The sequence below is a fragment of the Pseudophryne corroboree genome, chromosome 8 (assembly GCF_028390025.1).
Source record: "Pseudophryne corroboree isolate aPseCor3 chromosome 8, aPseCor3.hap2, whole genome shotgun sequence".
Classification (NCBI taxonomy): domain Eukaryota; kingdom Metazoa; phylum Chordata; class Amphibia; order Anura; family Myobatrachidae; genus Pseudophryne; species Pseudophryne corroboree.
Genome location: NC_086451.1, coordinates 20,654,425 through 20,671,626, shown reverse-complemented (window position 1 = coordinate 20,671,626; position 17,202 = coordinate 20,654,425). Strand labels below are relative to the sequence as shown.

At 51.5% G+C, this 17,202-nt stretch overlaps 1 protein-coding gene across 1 annotated transcript in view; it reads right to left on the bottom strand.

Moving 5' to 3' along the window:
* The window catches only part of LOC134948179 (caM kinase-like vesicle-associated protein), a 122,436-nt gene that overhangs the window by 103,194 nt on the left and 2,040 nt on the right, over positions 1–17,202 (bottom strand). The window lies entirely within an intron of this gene.

Here is a 17,202-nt window from a genome sequence, read left to right as displayed (position 1 = left end):
CAGCCCCTTGTGACGGCGTGAACAGCACCTGCAGGGCACAATGTACAGAATATAGCTGGTGCGGGGGGGACTGCGGATGGGGGAGGGTGTCTGTAGATGCTGCGGGTGGAGGGGGGGGCGGAAGCGGGAGGCCGGATGGGGAAGGGTTGGGAGGTGCTGAGCGTGGGGGAGGGGCAGAGGAGTGGGGGCCGCAGATGGGGGAGGGGTCCGGAGGCACTGCAGGTGGGGGAGGGGCAGGGGTGCCACGGGTGGGGGAGGGGCAGGTGCAGGGATGTTGCGGATGGGTGAAGGGTTCCGGAGGTGCTGTGGGATGGGAAGGGGCGGGGGTGCCGGGGGTGGGGTAGGGGGTCCGGAGGCGCCGTGGGTGGGGGAGGGGCAGGTGCAGGTGGTGCGGCGGATGGGGAAGGGGGTCCGGAGGTGCTGCAGGTCGTGGAGGGGCAGGTGCAGGGGTGCCGTGGGTGGGGGAGTTGACCGCGGATGGAGGAGGGTGTCTGCGGGTGGAGGGGGGGCAGGTGCGGGGGGAGACATATATGGGGGGTGGATGGTGGAGGGGGTCTGGAGGTGCTGTGGGTGGTGGAGGGGCGGCGGAGTGGGAGCCGCCGGTGGTGTAGGGGGTCTGGGGACACAGCGTGTGGGGGAGGGGTGGAGTGCCGCATGTGGTGGTGGGGAAGGTGCGGAGGTGTGGTGCATTGGGGAGGGGTCTGGAGGCGCTGCGGGTACTATACCTGGCAAAAAGGTAGTTGGAGGGTATGCAGTAACAGGGCCAGGACAGGGGTGACAGGGTCAGAACAGGGGTGACGGGGCCAGGACAGGGGTGACAGGGTCAGAACAGGGATGACGGGGCCAGGACAGGGGTGATGAGGCCAGGACAGGGGTGATGTGGCAAGGACAGGGGTGACGGTGCCAGGACAGGGTCGACGGGGCCAGGACAGGGGCGACGGGGCAGGACAGAAATGACAGGGACAGGATAGGGGTGACAGGGCTAGGGTAGGGGCGGCAGGACCAGGACAGGGGTGACAGGGCCAGGATAGGGTTGACAGGGCAAGCACAGGGGTGACAGGGCCAGGATAGGGGTAACAGGGCCAGGATAAGGGTGAAAGGGCCAGGATAAGGGTGACAGGGCCAGGATAAGGGTGACAGGGCAAGGCCAGGGGTGACAGGGACATGACAGAACACAGGGCACGGGAGAGATTGGTATTAGGGACAGAACAGTGGTGACAGACAGATGTGTCTTACCGGAGTCACTGCTGCTGGCTGCTGCTGTTCCACTCCAACCTGTTGGGATCTGCTGCTGGTGGAGACTTGGCATGGCTGACTCTCTCAGGCTGGAGTCCTGCTTCCTCTGCCCGTCCGCATACCTCCCCCCCTCCTCAGTCACACACTGCGCCCCTTGCGCGGCTGCCGGGCACTGTGGTAAGGGGAGACTGGGAGTGACTGGTTAGCCCCCAGGAGACGCTGCGTCTGGAGGGAGGAGGGGGTCATAGCATGCACGCGGCGCGGACCTCGCAGCTGCCGGGCACTGTGGTAAGGGGAGACTGGGAGTGACTGGTTAGCCCCCAGGAGACGCTGCGGCTGGAGGGAGGAGGGGGTCATAGCATGCATGCGGCGCGGACCTCTCGGCTGCCGGGCACTGTGGTAAGGGGAGACTGGGAGTCACCGGTTAGCCCCCAGGAGACGCTGCGGCTGGAAGGAGGAGGGGGTCGGAGCCTGCAAGCAGCGCGGACTTCTGCAGCGCTGCCTGCCGGCTAAAGTGTGAGGAGCTGGGTGCACTTCACTGCAGGTGGCAGCACTGCAGGTAGCGGTGGGGTTGCTGGGGCTGGAGATAACAGAGGCGGTACGGAACCTGCACAGCGGCAGGTGCCCCACAAAACTGCAGCTTAGAAGCGTGGAGTGTGCCAGAAAGTGACGCTCCTCCGCGCCAGAGAGCCCCTGGTGAGTATGCTGATGTGGGGGGTCAAGCACACAGTGAGCCGGTGCACGTCTGTCTGTACAGCATACCCCCTCACTCACCCCCATACCTCCCAACTGTCCCGATTTTCGCGGGACAGTCCAATTTTTTTGGGTCTGTTCCGCTGTCCCACCCGCGGGCCGCAGTGTCCCACGGTGGGGGGGGGGGGGGGGGCGGGGGCAGTTGGGAAGCTCCTGTACTCGCTGTTCTGCTTAGCATGCGCACAGCGTCTATTTAGTGGAGACAGAGGGAGAGGGGGCATCAGGGGGTACGGATTGAGAGGGGGTTCCGGCAGCAGAGCCGGATTAAGTGGGGGGCCCAGGGGGTATGTACCGCGGGCCTCACAGTTTTAGGGGGCCCCCCGGCTGGAGTAGCTCTGTCCCAGCTCTGAAGCTCCCCCGTCCTGCCAGCAACAGCAGCAGCATTGTCCTACAGTCAGCACACGCTGCTGCGTATTGGCAGGTCTGTGGTGTTGCAGGGAGGCAGCAGCCTCCCTGCTTTCTTCTGCCTGTGCGGGTGTGTAGGGGGGGTGTCTGGATTTACCCCAAGCTGAGGGGCCAATATCCCATTAAAAAAAAAAAAAAATCCGGAATTTGCATAAGGGGCGTGGCCACTAGATCCGCGAGTAGGCCACGCCCCAAACCCACAGCAGGCACAGCAATGAGATGACTCAAGTGCCCTGGGTCCCCCAGACTCTTAATCCGCCCCTGGGGGCATGCCCCCTCACTGACGAAAACAGGGGCGTGGCTCGTGATTGTGGGTCCTCCTGTGAAGCCACACCCCCTTCTCGTTGACCAAGCCCCATTTTCGCCGTGCATGTGTCCCTCATTCTGCCTAAAGAAAGCTGGGAGGTATGCACCCCTGTCTGTGCCATGCCCATACCATCTGCTTCTGCTCCTAGTCTCCTATAGATTTGCCCAGATCTGTGACTCATTTGACTAACTCCGCCCAGTGTTGTGACTCCGCCCAGCATTGGCAAATGAGGCACAAAGTCACAGATCTGGGCTATTATATAGGATATATAATATATATATATATATATATATATATATATATATGCACATACACATATCAATACATATATTAAAACTGTATGGGTTGTGTCTGTACACAGCAATTTTATTTTCAGAAATATACTTCCAGGGGCTGTTTATGAACTGTGGCGACGAAAAATAAAAATCAGAATTTTTGTCTGCCCGTGTCGGCATCACATTAAAACTACTGGATGAATTTGGATCGTGTTTTCACTATTGTATAGTTAAGTGACCTAGGGGGTTAGCCGCAAATAATAGGCATCTCCTGGTTGTATGTAAGAAGGACAGCAATGCGATCCTTCCACTGTCGCCGGCAGCCGCATCCCCCATAGGTAGGGGATGTGATGCTGCCAAATTTTTCAAAATCCGTAATGCGAAGCATTCCCGATATTGGTCCGTGGGGCTACTGCCATCTGAAGATGGTGGTAGCCCGTTGTAGCCTAAATGCACTTGTGGCCGGGCAGTAGGTTCCCCCAGAACCCTCCCCAGATGTGACCCCCCGGCAGCCGTCTGAGCAGATCTCAGGACCAGCTGCTTCTCCCTTGGGCAGCGTTACGTGGCTTGCTCACAAGTTAGCCCCAAGCATCTTTCTCTGTCAATCCCTAAAGGAAAAACTACAAATAATGTGGGTCATTCCGAGTTGATCGCTAGCTGCCGTTGTTCGCAGCGCAGCTATCAGGCTAAAAAGCGTCATTTCTGCGCATGCGTATGCACTGCGCACGCACGACGTACGGGTACAAAGTCCTTTGCGGTTTTGCACAGGTTCTAGCGACGTTTTCATTCGCTCTGGCGGCCACAAGAAGATTGACAGGAAGGGGGCGTTTCTGGGTGTCAACTGACCGTTTTCACGGAGTGCTTCGAAAAACGCAGGCGTGTCGGGAAAAACGCAGGTGTGGCTGGGCGAACGCTGGGCGGGTGTGTGACGTCAAAAGCCAACCCTCCAACATTAGAATAAACGCACACGAAGAGTAACTACAGAGCTGGTCTTGTTTTGCACAAAATGTTTTTGCAGGCGCTCTGCTGCACAAGCGTTTGCACTTTTGCAAAGCGAAAATACACTCCCCAGTGGGTGGTGACAATGCGTTTGCACGGCTGCTGAAAAACTGCTAGCGAGCGATCAACTCGGAATGACCCCCATTGTTTCCAAAGAAATTTTGTGATCAATGTGTACAATATAAAATCTACGTCACAATATTAAATGGCACTACTGTCTTTGTAACATTAGTTCCGCTGAGCAATAACAGACATCCACACGAGCGAAGCAATGAACAAAAAAAACAACAACACGTCTCTATATTATGCTACAGATGGTGATCTACCCTCTCTAGATCAGAGGCCTGCCGTATAATAGTAAAGAGTAATCTGCAGGTGTTTATTATCCATCCGCTCTAGATCAGGGGCTTGCAGAATATTATCTAAGTCTCCAATGAAAATAATATGAGGATGCAGCAGGACGCAATCATTATCACAGTGGAAACGCGTATTTCTGAGACATTGCTGTTTATATAACTCTTCTGGAACAAAAACCTGAAGGTGGAGTATCAGGCCTAACCTCACAGGATGCAGCATCTGGTAACATAGGGTATACGGATGAAAACCTGCAGGGGATTCTTAACTATCAAAAAATATCTCTGTCTATTAGATCAGAGAACCACAGAGCATAATGTGAGGCGAAGCCAGCTCTCAGAATCTTACATGTGCTTTACAAACAGAGTCTGCCTGGCAAATACGCCATCAACCATTGTATAGATGAGACTGATATATCTATGGGGCACAAGAGATTTATTCTATGGTTAAATGATAATCTACAAATATTTGTTAATGGGTTTGAGATAGCAACTTGAGAACCAGCAAGGGCCCCTTCCTACGGAATAACGTGTCTCCCTATCTAGTGAACCCACATGGGCCCCTTCCCACAGAATACTGTGGCTCCCTATCTACTGAACTCTCAGGGGTCCCTTCCCATAGAATACCACAGCTCTCCATCTACTGAACCCTCATGGCTCCCTTCCCACAGAATACTGTGGCTCTCCAACTAGTGAACCCTCATGGCTCCCTTCCCATAGAATACCGTGGCTCCCCATTTAGTGAACCTTTATGGGTTCTTTCCCACAGAACACCATTGCTCCTTATCTAGTGAACCCTCATGGGTACCTTCCCACAGAATACCATGGCTCCCCATTTGGTGAACTCTCATGGCTCCATTCCCACGGAATACTGTGGTTCCTCATCTAGTGAACTCTCAGGGGTCCTATCCCACAGAATACTGTGGCTCCCTATCTACTGACCTCTCAGGGGTCCCTTCCCATAGAATACCACAGCTCTCCATCTAGTGTACCCTCATGGCTCCCTTCCCACAGAATACTGTGGCTCTCCAACTAGTGAACCCTCATGGCTCCCTTCCCACAGAATACTGTGGCTCTCCAACTAGTGAACCCTCATGGCTCCCTTCCCACAGAATACTGTGGCTCTCCAACTAGTGAATCCTCATGGCTCCCTTTCCACAGAATACTGTGGCTCTCCAACTAGTGTACCCTCATGGCTCCTTTCCCATAGAATACCGTGGCTCCCCATTTAGTGAACCTTTATGGGTTCTTTCCCACAGAACACCATTGCTCCTTATCTAGTGAACCCTCATGGGTACCTTCCCACAGAATACTGTGGCTCCTCATCTAGTGTACCCTCATGGGTCTTGTCCAACAGAATATTGTGGCTCCCCATCTAGTGAACCCTCATGGCTCCCTTCCCACAGAATACACTGGCTCACTATTTAGTGAACCCTCATGGGTACCTTCCCACAGAATACTGTGGCTCCTCATCTAGTGTACCCTCATGGGTCTTGTCCAACAGAATATTGTGGCTCCCCATCTAGTGAACCCTCATGGGTATCTTCCCACAGAATACACTGGCTCACTATTAAGTGAACCCTCATGGTTCCCTTCCCACAGACTATCCTGGCTCCCTATTTAGTGAACCCTCATGGGTCGCTTTAAAAAAAAAAGCACCAAACTGTTGCTCCCCATCTAGTGGACCTGCATTATCACAATTCACCAGGCACAGCTGCCTGGAGATGAGACAGGCAGGAGGATATGGGCGAGATACAGCTTAGCCATGAGGTACCTGGGAACCTCGCGGCCTTACTAGCCGGGGAAGGTAGAGAAACTGAAAGGAAACTTGAGTCAGTGACTTGGACTTAATTTGCACCAACACCATAATTATGTCTGACTGGTCTATCAGTGCTTGATAAATCATCAAACAGAGTAATAGGAAAGTAAATGGGGGGTGCCATTCTCATTACGCCCTAGCGAGTCTGCTCTGCTGTCAGTAAATCACGTGCAGAAATCACTTGGACATGACAGGGAATCGGCGTGTTCCAATAACATTCTTGTTCCACTGATTTGGGATGCTTACAAACACCCACCTGACACTGACATACCTGGACTTAATTCATTTATGGAAGACATGACAAGTTTTTACCCCCCTTCCTCCTCTCTCAGCGACCCTGGATGGGAGAGGCAGAGCCGGCCTTAGGCATAGGCAAACTAGACAAATGCCTAGGGCATTTGGTATGCTTAGGGGCACCAGCAGCTTCTGCTGATTAAAATGATATGCAGCATGCCTATATTCTGTGTGTGACTGCGGCTGTATCTGCATATGAAATGCTACGTTGCAGTGTAGTCCTGGAAATCACTGTAATGTAGCATTTCATATGCAGATGTAGCCGCAGTCGCACACAGAATATAGGCATGCTGCATATCAGCAGAAGTTGCTTGTGCATCCTAGCCACATAGTAATGCAAATAGGAGTTTTTAACATCTATTAATTAAATCCAAGGCCTGTAACGGCAGGGGTACACAAGTGTGATGTCTGGGAGTAGGACACTTGGCACGGGGTGGCTAGGGATGAGCGGCAGGGCCTGCTACTATGCTGTATATGTCAAAATTTTAAAAAAATGCAATGATAATTGAGACAGAAATAGTTAACAATGTAAAGTGAGAGTGATGTCAAAATTGTGTACGTTTCTGTTTAAGCGTCGCTCTGAGGTAGGCATAACGTGACTCATTTTCCCTGGTCTACCACTGCACTCTTTCTCCCGCAGTCTTAATAGCCTGTCACATTTCACCATGCTACTAGTAACAGGCGGCCGTAGTGTCACTAATTAGTGGATAGTGGCGTCTGTAGCAGAGGTCGCCCGAATCAGGTTAATTGACTGAACGGAACAAGAAATATTCTCCAAGACAAAACCTGACTGATGTGAACGGCTCTTGTGGCAACGCAGTGAGGCGGGAGACGCAGGAAAAACACACTCATTAAAACTGTATTTCTGTGACACTGATTACAAGGCCCTAACCTATGCCTTAAATTATACAACGCTAAATATTTATTTCATTATCGTTTCCTTATAAGGTTACACGTCATCTGTAACACTCCGTAACGGCTGGCCAGTTTGTATACTCAATAAGGGGCCTATGTATTATCAATGCAATGCCGCGCTTATTTCCAGCCGTATCACCACTGACTTTTTTATTTTAAACTAAACTTCCCTCTCTATGTACTAAAGGATATTTGCAGGGTCAGCGCTAGTGATAACGGCTGTCCCTGCGAGTAAGAATCCGGCCACATCGGAGCAGAGCCCTCCGGGGGAGTCTGACACTGGTCAGTTACAGGAACCAGCCGAAGGCTGCAGATCCCTCTCCTGTAAGATCCCTCTCCTGTAAGATCCCTCTCCTACGAGTAAGCCTCCATAGGCAGAAAATAAGATTTTAAACCTACCGGTAAATCTTTTTCTCCTAGTCCGTAGAGGATGCTGGGGACTCCGTAAGGACCATGGGGTATAGACGGGCTCCGCAGGAGACATGGGCACTATAAAGAACTTTAGATGGGTGTGCACTGGCTCCTCCCTCTATGCCCCTCCTCCAGACCTCAGTTATAGAACTGTGCCCAGAGGAGATGGACAGTACGAGGAAAGGATTTTTGTTAATCTAAGGGCGAGACACATACCAGCCCACACCATCCACACCGTACAACATGGTATATACTAAACCAGTTAACAGCATGAACAAAACAGGATCAGCCAGAGACTGATCTTAACTGTAACATAACCCTTATGTAAGCAACAACTATATACAAGCCTTGCAGAAATAGTCCGCACTGGGACGGGCGCCCAGCATCCTCTACGGACTAGGAGAAAAAGATTTACCGGTAGGTTTAAAATCTTATTTTCTCTTACGTCCTAGAGGATGCTGGGGAATCCGTAAGGACCATGGGGATTATACCAAAGCTCCAGACCGGGCGGGAGAGTGCGGATGACTCTGCAGCACCGATTGAGCAAACATGAGGTCCTCATCAGCCAGGGTATCAAACTTGTAGAATTTTGCAGAAGTGTTTGAACCCGACCAAGTAGCTGCTTGGCAAAGCTGTAATGCCGAGACACCTCGGGCAGCCGCCCAAGAAGAGCCCACCTTCCTAGTGGAATGGGCCTTTACCGAATTTGGCAACGGCAATCCAGCCGTAGAATGAGCCTGCTGAATCGTGTTACAGATCAGGCGAGCAATAGTCTGCTTAGAAGCAGGAACGCCAACCTTGTTGGCTGCATACAGGACAAACAGTGCCTCTGTTTTCCTAACCCGAGCCGTCCTGGCTACATAAATTTTTAAGGCCCTGACTACATGAAGGGACTTGGAATCCTCCAAGTCACCCGTAGCCACAGGCACCACAATAGTTGGTTCATATGAAACGACAAAACCACCTTAGGCAGAAATTGAGGATGAGTTCTCAACTCTGCTCGATCCACATGGAAAATCAGATAGGGGCTCTTGTGAGACAAAGCCGCCAATTCGGACACCCGCCTCGCAGATGCCAAGGCCAATAACATGACCACTTTCCACGTGAGAAATTTGAATTCAACCGTTTGAAGAGGTTCAAACCAGTGAGATTTAAGGAACCTTAACACCACGTTAAGGTCCCATGGTGCCACTGGGGGCACAAAAGGAGGTTGGATGTGCAGCACTCCCTTAACAAAAGTCTGGACTTCTGGGAGAGAAGCCAATTCCTTCTGAAAGAATATAGATAAGGCCGAAATCTGCACCTTAATGGAGCCTAACTTTAGGCCCATATCCACTCCTGTCTGTAGAAAATGGAGAAAACGACCCAGCTGAAAATCTTCCGTAGGAGCATTCTTGGCTGCACACCAAGATACATATTTCCTCCAGATACGGTGATAATGCTTCGCCGTTACCTCCTTCCTAGCTTTGATGAGAGTAGGGATGACTTCCCCCGGAATACCTTTCCTAGCTAGGATTTGGTGTTCAACCGCCATGCCGTCAAACGTAACCGCGGTAAGTCTTGGAACACACAGGGCCCCTGTTGCAACAGGTCCTCCCTGGGAGGAAGAGGCCACGGATCTTCTGTGATCATTTCCTGAAGATCTGAATACCAGGCCCTTCGAGGCCAATCTGGAACAATGAGTATTGTCTGCACTCTTGTTCGTCTTATGATTCTCAGTATTTTTGAGATAAGTGGAAGTGGAGGGAACACATAGACCGACTAAAACACCCACGGTGTCACCAGGGCGTCCACCGCCACTGCCTGAGGGTTCCTCGACCTGGAACAATACGTCCGAAGCTTTTTGTTGAGGCGTGACGCCATCATGTCTATTTGAGGAAGTCCCCAACGACTTGTTACCTCTACAAAGACTTCTTGATGAAGTCCCCACTCTCCTGGATGGAGATCGTGTCTGCTGAGGAAGTCTGCTTCCCAGTTGTCTACTCCCGGAATGAAGACCGCTGACAGAGCGCTTACATGATTTTCCGCCCAGCGAAGAATCCTGGTGGCTTCTGCCATTGCTGCTCTGCTCCTTGTCCCGCCCTGGCGGTTTACATGCGCCACGGCTGTGACGTTGTCTGACTGGATCAGAACGGGTAGGTTGCGAAGAAGCTTCTCCGCCTGTTGCAGGCCGTTGTATATGGCCCTCAATTCCAGCACATTGATGTGTAGACAAGCCTCCTGGCTTGACCATATTCCCTGAAATTTTTTTCCTTGTGTGACTGCTCCCCATCTTCGGAGGCTCGCGTCCGTGGTCACAAGAACCCAATTTTGAATGCCGAACCTGCGACCATCTAGAAGGTGAGCACTCTGAAGCCACCACAGGAGAGATACCCTGGCCCTGGGGGACAGGCTTATCCTCCGATGCATTTGTAGATGGGACCCTGACCACTTGTCCAGAAGGTCCCACTGAAAAGTTCTCGCATGGAACCTGCCGAACGGAATAGCCTCGTAGGCCGCCACCATCTTTCCCAATACTCGAGTGCATTGATGAACTGACACTCTTTTTGGTTTCAGCAAGTCCTTGACCATGTTCTGGAGTTCCTGGGCTTTTTCCATTGGGAGAAAAACCCTCTTTTTTTCCGTGTCCAGAACCATGCCCAAAAATGACAGCCGAGTTGTCGGAACCAACTGCGACATTGGTAGATTTAGAATCCAGCCGTGTTGTTGTAGTACTCTCAGGGAGAGAGACACGCTTTTTAGTAACTGATCTCTTGATCTTGCCTTTATCAGGAGATCGTCCAAGTATGGGATAATTGTGACCCCCTGCTTGCGCAGGAGCGCCATTATTTCCGCCATTACCTTGGTGAAAATTCTCGGGGCCGTGGAAAGCCCAAACGGCAACGTCTGAAACTGGTAATGACAATCCTGTACAGCGAATCTCAGGTACGCCTGATGAGGCGAATATATGGGGACATGAAAGTATGCATCCTTTATGTCTAGTGACACCATAAAATCCCCCCCTTCCAGGCTGGAGATCACTGCCCGGAGAGATTCCATCTTGAATTTGAACCTTTTCAAATATAGGTTCAGGGATTTTAGATTCAGAATTGGTCTGACCGAGCCATCCGGCTTCGGGACCACAAATAGGGTTGAATAGTACCCTTTCCCCTGTTGCACTAGGGGAACCTTGATAATCACCTGCTGTTGACACAGCTTTTGTATGGCAGCTGAAACTATTTCCCTTTCTGGGGGAGAAGCTGGCAAGGCCGATTTGAACAAATCGGTGTGGAGGCACATCTTCGGACTCCAGTTTGTAGCCTTGGGATACAATTTCGACCACCCAAGGATCAAAATCATACTGAATCCAGACTTGGCTGAAGAGTCGAAGACGTGCCCCCACCGGTGCGGACTCCCGTAGCGGAGCCCCAGCATCATGCCGTGGATTTTGTAGAGGCCGGGGAGGATTTTTGTTCCTGGGAACTAGCCGTAGCTGGTGTTCTTTTCCCTCTACCTCTGGCGAGGAAGGAAGAGCCCCGACCCTTTCTGAACTTATGCGACCGAAAGGACTGCATCTGGTATTGAGGTGTTTTCTTTTGCTGTGGGGGAACATAAGGCAAAAAAGAAGACTTACCCGCGGTAGCTGTGGAAACCAGGTCTGCGAGGCCCTCCCCAAATAAAACTTCACCTTTGTAAGGCAAAGCCTCCATATGTCTCTTTGAATCAGCATCACTTGTCCATTGACGGGTCCACAGGGACCTTCTAGCAGAAACTGCCATGGCATTGGCTCTTGAACCCAACAGCCCAATATCTCTCGCAGCCTCTCTCATATATAACGCTGCGTCCTTAACGGGACCCAAGGTCAACAAAATACTATCTTTATCTAGGGTGTCAATGTCAAATGACAAGTTATCTGCCCAAGCTGCAATTGCGCTACCCACCCATGCCGACGCTACTGCCGGTCCGAGCAGGGCACCCGTAGTCGCATAAACTGATTTTAAGATAGTCTCCTGTCTGCGATCCGCAGGATCCTTTAGGGCCACCGTGTCTGGGGACGGTAGTGCCGCCTTTTTGGATAAGCGCGTCAAGGCCTTGTCCACCGTGGGCGAGGATTCCCACCGTAACCTGTCCTTTGAGGGGAAAGGATACGCCATAATAATTCTCTTGGGAACCTGCAGTCTCTTGTCTGGAGTTTCCCAAGCCTTTTCAAATAAAGCGTTCAGCTCATGAGATGGGGGAATCGTTACCTCAGGTTTCTTTTCCTTAAACATGCAGACCCTCGTGTCAGGGACAGAGGGGTCCTCTGTGATATGCAAAACATCTTTTATTGCAATAATCATATATTGAATACTCTTGGCCACTCTTGGGTGCAACCTTGCATCCTCATAGTCGACACTGGAGTCGGAATCCGTGTCAGGATCAGTGTCTGCTATCTGGGAAAAGGGACGTTTATGGGACCCTGAAGGGTTTTGTGACACAGTAACAGCCATGGATCGACTCCCTGCGCTGTCCTTGGACTCTGCTTTGTCCAATCTCTTATGTAATAAAGTCACATTAGCATTTAAAACATTCCACATGTCCAACCAATCAGGTGTCGGCTGTGCCGACGGAGACACCACCACCATCTGCTCTGCATCCTCCCTAGACGAGCCTTCCGCTTCAGACATGTCGACACACATGTACTGACACCCCCACACACACACTGGGATATATGAATATGGGGACAGCCCCACAATAAGGCCCTTTGGAGAGACAGAGAGAGAGTATGCCAGCACACACCCAGCGCCACTAGATACTGAAACAAAGTCTCAGCCTGTACAGCGCTTTATATACACAATTTAGCACCAAATAAATGTGCCCCCCCCCCTCGTTTTTGCCCCCTGTTACTTGTTCAGCAGGGGAGAGTTCGGGAGCAGCTTCTCTGCAGCATGCTGTGGAGAAAATGGCGCTGGTTAGTGCTGGAGGATCAAGCTCCGCCCCCTCGACGGCGGGCTTCGGTCCCGCTCTTTTTATTATACTGGCAGGGGATTTATAATATACTGCCTCTGCAGTATCTATAAACTGTGCCAGGCTTATTTGAGGTAAAAAATTGCTGCCCAGGGCGCCCCCCCTGCGCCCTGCACCCTTGCTCTGCCTGTGTGTGTGAGGGAGCAATGGCGCGCAGCGCGACCGCTGCCCGTTACCTCATGAAGATCTGAAGTCTTCTGCCGCCTGTGAAGTCTTCTTACTTCATATACTTACCCGGCTTCTATCTTCCGGCTCTGTGAGGAGGACGGCGGTGCTGCTCTGGAACGAACAGCAAGGACGACACCTGTGTTCCGACCCTCTGGAGCTAATGGTGTCTAGTAGCCTAAGAAGCAGAGCCCATCAGTCCAGGAAAGTGGGTCTGCTTCTCTCCCCTCAGTCCCACGATGCAGGGAGCCTGTTGCCAGCAGTGCTCCCTGAAAATAAAAAACCTAACAAAAGTCTTTTCAGAGAAACTCAGTAGAGCTCCCCTGTAATGCATCCAGTCTCCTCTGGGCACAGGATCTAACTGAGGTCTGGAGGAGGGGCATAGAGGGAGGAGCCAGTTCACACCCATCTAAAGTCTAATGCGGAGCCCGTCTATACCCATGGTCCTTACGGAGTCCCCAGCATCCTCTAGGACGTAAGAGAAAGTGGTTTATGCCATCTGAGCATGGCGGCACACCCTGAAAAGCGCACATAGGGGGTCACACCGTAGTCCCCATTGACAATAATGGGCACTGTGATCTGCAGCCGTAATTGGTTTTCTGAATAAGAATTCTGTGAAGTCTCCTGCATTAGGCTGTTAGTACATAGCCACAATTCATAAAGGCTGCGGAAGCTGCTGCTTCTACATAATGACATGAAAAATATGCTTGATAAATAGGCCCCTAACCGTTGTATCGTAGACTTAATTGTATATATGGCAGAGCCCAGGTGGAAATAAAGCAGCTGGTTCCAGCTGGTAGATATTTCAGTACATTAATAATAGTGTCAAGATTTATTAAAAATTGTATCAAAATAAGTAATATTAACAGGAAACTGCAAGAGAAATCATATACTAGCGAAACCCCTGACCGATTCCTCTCCCACCCCTGACCGATTCCTCTCCCACCCCTGACTGATTCCTCTCCCACCCCTGACCGATTCCTTTCCAACCCTTACTGATTCCTCTCCAACCCCTGACCGACTCTTCTCCAACCCCTGACCGACTCTTCTCCCACCCCTGACTGATTCCTCTCCCACCCCTGACCGATTCCTTTCCAACCATTACTGATTCCTCTCCAACCCCTGACCGACTCCTCTCCCACCCCTGACCGACTCTTCTCTCACCCCTGACTGATTCCTCTCCCACCCCTGACCGATTCCTCTCCCACCCCTGACCGACTACTCTCCAACCCTTACTGATTCCTCTCCCACCCCTGACCGATTCCTCTCCAACCCTTACTGATTCCTCTCCAACCCCTCACTGACTCCTCTCTAACCCTTACTGATTCCTCTCCAACCCCTGACTGACTCTTCTCCCACCCCTGACCGATTCCTCTCCCACCCCTGACCGACTCCTCTCCAACCCTTACTGATTCCTCTCCCACCCCGACCGACTCCTCTCCAACCCTTACTGATTCCTCTCCAACCCCTGACTGACTCTTCTCCCACCCCTGACTGATTCCTTTCCAACCCTTACTGATTCCTCTCCCACCCCTGACCGACTCTTCTCCCACCCCTGACCGATTCCTCTCCCACCCCTGACCGACTCCTCTCCAACCCTTACTAATTCCTCTCCAACCCCTGACCGACTCTTCTCTCACCCCTGACTGATTCCTCTCCCACCCCTGACCGATTCCTCTCCCACCCCTGACCGACTCCTCTCCAACCCTTACTAATTCCTCTCCAACCCCTGACCGACTCTTCTCCCACCCCTGACTGATTCCTCTCCCACCCCTGACCGATTCCTTTCCAACCCTTACTGATTCCTCTCCAACCCCTGACCGACTCTTCTCCCACCCCTGACTGATTCCTCTCCCACCCCTGACCGACTCCTCTCCAACCCTTACTGATTCCTCTCCCACCCCTGACCGATTCCTCTCCAACCCTTACTGATTCCTCTCCAACCCCTCACTGACTCCTCTCTAACCCTTTCTGATTCCTCTCCAACCCCTGACTGACTCTTCTCCCACCCCTGACTGATTCCTCTCCCACCCCTGACCGACTCCTCTCCAACCCTTACTGATTCCTCTCCCACCCCGACCGACTCCTCTCCAACCCTTACTGATTCCTCTCCAACCCCTGACTGACTCTTCTCCCACCCCTGACTGATTCCTTTCCAACCCTTACTGATTCCTCTCCAACCCCTGACCGACTCTTCTCCCACCCCTGACTGATTCCTCTCCCACCCCTGACCAATTCCTTTCCAACCCTTACTGATTCCTCTCCAACCCCTGACCGACTCTTCTCCCACCCCTGACTGATTACTCTCCCACCCCTGACTGATTCCTCTCCCACCCCTGACTGATTCCTCTCCCACCCCAGACCGACCCTTCTCCCACCCCTGTCTGATTCCTCTCCTATCCCTGACCAATTCCTCTCCCACCCCTGTCTGATTCCTCTCCTATCCCTGACCAATTCCTCTCCCACCCCTGTCTGATTCCTCTCCCACCCCTGACCGATTCCTCTCCCACCCCTGTCTGATTCCTCTCCCACCCCTGACCAATTCCTCTCCCACCCCTGTCTGATTCTTCTCCCACCCCTGACCAATTCCTCTCCCACCCCTGACTGATTCCTCTCCTATCCCTGACCAATTCCTCTCCCACCCCTGACCGATTCCTCTCCCACCCCTGACCGATTCCTCTCATGATGCGACAACTTCACGATTTTCAGAGCGATTAAACAACAGTAACAACATCAGATTTGCAGCCTGCATACAAGTGATTTATCGATCTGATAACAGCGATCATCGGACCTGAGATTGGGGGGCGTACACACTATGCAATATTGAATACGATGCGGCTGAAATCGGCCGGTTCGTTACGATATTGTATAGTGTGTACACTCGATACAGGATACGATGCGTGCTCCCGCCGGTCATATCCTGCATCGCACGTCGGACCCGCTGGGCTCTGGGTACACAGTATGAGATTATCGGATGGAGGAGATCAGCCCGATTATTGCACCGTGTGTACCTAGCCTTATAGTATATTAGATGCAGACAAAGAAACATCTCCCAATCTGTGTATCCATGTACCTGTATGCATCAGCGCTGAAATATTTGCCCAGGTAAAGCGGTGTTGCAGGATGCTTAGTAAATATGATGCATAGAGTGTTCTTACCGCAAGGACAGTTACATAGTTGCATTTCAGACTGGAATGAACTCCAGGAAAACTCTTCCTCATAATAATCCCTCTATCATTACACTCATCACGCAGCTTCCAGCAGCCCTGTAGGGAGGATGCATCATTCATGTGCAATCAATCAGAAGTCAGAGAGGAAACCTTCTAGGTGGGACTGGATGGATCAGATGGGTTCCGGTATGAATGGTCGACCATGTTATGGTCGACAGTCATTAGGTCGACCACTATTGGTCGACATTGACATGGTCGACATGGACACATGGTCGACACATGGGAATGGTCGACCCGTGAAGGGTCGACACATGAAAATGTCGACATGAGTTTTTTTTTAACTTTTTTTGGTGTCATTTTTTTGCGTAAAGTGACTGGGAACCCCAATTAGTGCACCGCGTCCCCTCGCATGGCTCGCTTCACTCGCCATGCTTCGGGCATGGTGCCTTCGCTCCGCTACCGCTTCGCTCGGCACAGATTACCGTTCCAATCGTAGTCCACATGGATCGTAAAGTATGGAAAAGTTCCCCAAAAGAAAAAAAAACTAAAAAAAAACTCATGTAGACCTTTCATGTGTCGACCATTTTCATGTGTCGACCATGCCAATGTCGACCAATAGTGGTCGACCATAACATGGTCGACCATGTGAACGGATACCGATCAGATGCTATAGGTCTACACACAGAGACCATTCAGCCACTGACTGAGGGAAAGGTTCCACCTACAGCCGAGAACAGGTATTACACTCTAATGTCACCAAAACTTAGCTACATATCTGCAGAACATGATGTGTTGTTGTATAAAGATGCTGCAGAGCATCAACTTCATTGCAAGCTTCATCAATCCACAGAACATTATCCTGCCTTTCTATAGAAGAACCTGCAGAGCATTATCTGTGTAGATCCATAACTCACACATTAGCTAACCTGAGTGGCTGGTTATACAACACATGGGGGTCCACAGTCTGCAGAGCAGTCTACCCCTTTTACAGCCTGCAGAGCATTAGCTAATCATTGTGATTGCATTACGTGAACTAACCAGTAGATTTAAACTCTGAAGAGCAGAACCTGCAGAGCAATATCTAACCTGCCTGGATCCACAACCTGCTGCAGAG